The sequence below is a fragment of the Capsicum annuum genome, chromosome 7 (assembly GCF_002878395.1).
Source record: "Capsicum annuum cultivar UCD-10X-F1 chromosome 7, UCD10Xv1.1, whole genome shotgun sequence".
NCBI lineage: Eukaryota > Viridiplantae > Streptophyta > Magnoliopsida > Solanales > Solanaceae > Capsicum > Capsicum annuum.
In genome coordinates this window covers 188,478,728-188,483,514 of record NC_061117.1, presented here as the reverse complement: position 1 = coordinate 188,483,514, position 4,787 = coordinate 188,478,728, and positions in this window count along the sequence as shown.

Genomic DNA, 4,787 nt, shown 5'->3' with positions numbered 1-4,787 from the left:
TGTTTGTCATAGTGTTCATCGATGATATACTGGTGTACTCCCGTAGTGAGGATGAATATTCTGATCATCTCTGAACTGTCTTGCAAACCCTTAGAGATCACAAGTTGTTTGCCAAGTTTAGTAAGTGTGAGTTTTGGCTAAGGTCAGTTGCTTTTCTAGGTCATATCATTTCTTTCGAGGGTATTAGAGTTGATCCCCAAAAGACCGAAGCTGTTAGAATTTGCTAGACCTATTTCTCCAACTGATATCCAAAGTTTCTTGGGTTTAACTGGCTATTACCACCGTTTTATTGATCTATAGCGTCTCCTATGACTCGGTTGACCCAAAATAAAGTGAAGTTCTTGTGGTCTGAATCTTGTGAGAAGAGTTTTCAGGAGTTGAAGACTCGACTCACTTCACCCCCTATTTTGACTTTGCCTAATGGTGTTGATAGTTGTTTGGTGTACTGTGATGCTTCGAGAGTTGGGTTAGGTTGCGTATTGATGCAGAAAGGTAAGTTGATAGCTTATGCTTCTAGACAGTTGAAACCCTATGAGAAAAATTACCCCACCCATGACCTTGAGTTGGTTGTTGTTGTGTTTGCTTTGAAAATTTGGAGATACTATTTGTATGGTGTCTATGTTGATGTTTTCACTGATCATAAGAGTCTGCAGTATGTGTTTACCCAGAGAGAATTGAATCTTAGGCAGAGACGATGGTTAGAATTATTAAAGGACTATGATATGAGTGTGTTGTTCCATCGGAGCAAGGCCAATGTTGTGGCGGATGCCCTAAGTAGAGTGTCTATGGGTAGTGTTTCGCATGTGATAGAAGGTAAGAAAGAGTTGGCTCGTGATGTACATCGTTTGGCTAGATTGGGGTTAGGTTGTTTGACTCTGCTGAAGGTAGTATAGGGGTTCAGAGTTGTTCCGAATCCTCCTTGGTTTCGAAAGTGAAGGAAAAACAATACTTAGATGCTAGTTTTTTCAGACTGAAGGAGTCAGTAAAGGACCAAAAAGTAGAGGTTTTCTCCTAAGGGGGAGATGGTGTGTTGAGATTGCAGGGTAGATTGTGTGTCCCGAATATTGATGATATAAGACATAGGATTATGGTTGAAGCACACGGGGCGCGATATTCTATTCATCCTGGTGCCACCAAGATGTACCGAGACTTGAGAGAAATCTATTGGTGGAGTGGCATGAAGAAAGATATAGCAACGTTTGTACCTAAGTGTGCAACATGCCAATAGATTAAGGTTGAACACCAAAGACCTGGTGGTATGATGCAAGAGTTTAGTATTCCCACCTTGGAGTGGGAAGAGATAAATATGGACTTCGTGATTGGTTTACCTTCTTCCCGATGCCATCATGATTCTATTTGGGTTATGGGTGATAGGTTGACTAAGTCTGCTCATTTTTTGCCTATTCATATTGCATATACAGCTGAGAATTACGCTATATTTTATATCCAAGAGCTAGTCAGACTGCATGGAGTTCCCTTGTCTATCATTTCGGATAGGGGTACTCAGTTCACTTCGCAATTTTGGAAAGCTTTTCAGAAGGGTCTTGGTACCCAAATGCTTTTCAGTTATGCTTTTCATCCGCAGACCGATGGTCTGGCTGAGCGGACCATCCAAACCTTAGAGAATATATTGAGAGCTTGTGCACTTGACTTTAAGGGAAGTTGGGATGATCACTTACCATTGATATAGTTTTCTTACAATAACAGTTTCCACTCTAGTATTGGCATGGCTCCGTTTGAAGTCTTATATGGAAGGAAGTGTAGATCACCCATAGGTTGGTTCGAGGTGGGTGAAGCAGCTGTGAATGGTCCTGATTCGGTATTTGAGGCTATGGAAAAAGTTAAGTTGCTTAGGGAAAGGTTGAAAACTGCACAGAGTCGTCAGAAGTCATACGCGGATGTTAGAAGGAGAGACCTTGAGTTTGAAGTTGGTGACCTAGTGTATCTAAAAATTTCACCCGTTATGTTGGGCCTTACAAAATTCTTAGCCATGTTGGTAAGGTAGCTTATGAGGTCGAGTTGCCTTCCGAGTTGTCCTCTATTCATCCAATATTCCATGTCTCCATGCTTAGAAAGCATATTAGCAATGTTGTGGTAGTGGATTCCTCTGTGAGTGCTGACATTCAAGAAAATCTTTCTGTGATGAGATTCCTGTTGAGATTCTTGATTTCAGTGTCCGAAGACTAAGGATCAAAGAAGTTTCCTTGGTCAAGGGTTTATGGCGAAACCAATCTGTTGAGAGTGCAACTTGAGAAGCTGAGGCAGATATGCGATCCAAGTACCCGCACCTATTTTCTGCGAACTTCGATCAAGCCAAAGGTACCTTTATTTCCTAAATCATGCACTTTTGATAAAAGTTGCAGCAGTTCAGCTGTCATTTATTATGTGTTCAGTTGTAGTTTCTTGAATTTATGCATTCCATGTTGTATTTGGAGTGAGAAACAATGTGGTGATCAGTCTAACGAATGGTTTCAGCTGTATGCTCTATTCTTTATCTAATCTTGGCATGTCTAGCGTCATTCGAGGATGAATGTTTCCAGGGGGGATGATGTAATACCCCAGGAAATTTTTCGTTGAAATTTTGTGTGTAAACGTGTTGGGTTCTATCTTCTAGAATGAATTATAAATTTTTCATACGGAATATCTTAGATTATGACCCACCATTGCGTAGAGTATCAAATAATATTTCCAACGATATGTGGATCATCCAAAATGGACACCCGAGCGACGAGTTATGAACATTCCGATCGAACCATGAATAGTAGTAAACAATAAAACGTGCAGAAAAAAGTACTGAGGCCTGGCGTATTTTTTCTCCAAATTTAAATGATCATAACTCCTTGTAAATAATGATCTGGGTGATCTACTATATATCAACGAAAATCTCTGCGAGTCCTCTTTGTAATGAAATTGGTTTCATCCAATTTTTCTATCGGAAAAAAAAGTTATGGTCGATCTACTTCAGCCTATCAAAAGTGAATTTTTTGGTCAACTTCAAATGATCATAACTCCTCGTACACAATGATCTGGGTGAGATACAATATATCAATGGAAATATATGAGAGTCCTCTTTCTAATGAAATTGGTTTCATCCAATTTGAATATTGGAGCAAAACATTATGGTTGATCTACTTTAGACTATCAAAACAGTCCACCAAAGGACAGATTCGAGAATTATTTGATTTTAGGGGCTTTTTGGTCATTCCTCCTCACCCAAAATCTGTCCAAGCCCTATATTAAATCCTATTAGAAGTATTATATGTTATATTTCATCAAATTCCCTCAAAAAGAAAACCCTAAGCTCCTACATCCAACTTCAAGAACCTCCAAAGTTCACCATTAATTCTGCAAATTTATTCAAGATTCCAAGTTCCTAGTTCAAGAACTCCAAGAACCATCATTCAAAGGCACGATTAACATCTCAAAAATGAGTATCAATCTAAAGTTCATCATTCAAGGTATGTGAGATTTTTCAACAAGAACTCTTTTTCGTTCTTGTGCCCAAAAATAATTTTCTTCACAAAGGCATGATTTTTATTTGATTTTTACAAATTTGAAGCATAAACCCATATCTTATGGTGATTATTATGAAATCTTGACATTTATGATTTTGAAAGATGAATTTACATGTGTGGAGATATAAAGCATGAATCTTGAACGATATTTATCATGATTTTGATATTTGGGTCATGAATCCTTATTGGAAATTATGTTTTTTTTTGAGAAAGTGTGTGTTATAAGCACGTTGATGTTGAATATTTGAGATATTTTGAATAATTTGACCTTTTGGTCTTAATGGAGTTGTTTTGAACTCGAGTGTAAAAAAAATCCACAACGTGGTTGATTTTGATAGATGGGAAGCATTATGGCTCCCGATGTATATTTATATATTACTGAAATTGTTTTATTGTGGATTGCCTTTGAAATGATTTTAGCTAAGTCCGGGAGAAATCTTTAGCACCGAGTGGGAGGTGTAAAGCGACCTTACTTTCCAAGAACTACATGCCCTCGTAGGAGTGAGCCTGAGACTAAGTTATATAGTGATCACTAGTTTGCGTGGATTTGATATCGATAGTCCTACTCTGATGGCAAGGATAGGACGGATCTCCCCAACATGGGTTGTACGTTGGACTCCATGTAGCTCACATGGTTTATGTCGGTTATAGGATCTCCCAGTGTGTGTGTGTTTCCTTGTGTCTATGGTGAATGTTAAAGTGATTTTAAAGTGGAATTGTGAAAGTTATTCTTTCGAAAGATTTAAATGATATTTACATTATGAGAATTGATATTCTTGATGAACTGAAAGTGATTGACAAATTATATGATGACTCACATGTGTTATTATACTTATTTCATCCTCTCATGATTATGATGATTTTCTTCGGGCTAGGTGAGTATTTCATATATCCTGCATATTTCTGATAAATATTTATGATGATAATGTTTATACAACTGTATACACCCCCATATACTCGGTTCCTTTCCATGGTACTGACCCACATATTTAGATATGGGCTGCATTTTCTCGGAATATAGGTTCAGATGCTCAGTTCTTAGTTCGACAGTGATTCTTCGGGCACGCTGTTCTACATCCTCTGTTGTGCTGAGTCCTCATGTTCCAAGGACGTGATGTCTGATGTTGGTTTCACAGAATCATTTACATTTGATAACTGAGTATGAGTCAGTTGGGGCATGTCTCAATGGCTCGCTCGTTTTATTGATTTTATTAGAGGCTTGTCAGACTAGTATAGATGTTGGGAGTTGACTAATAAGTCGTATTTTGTTCT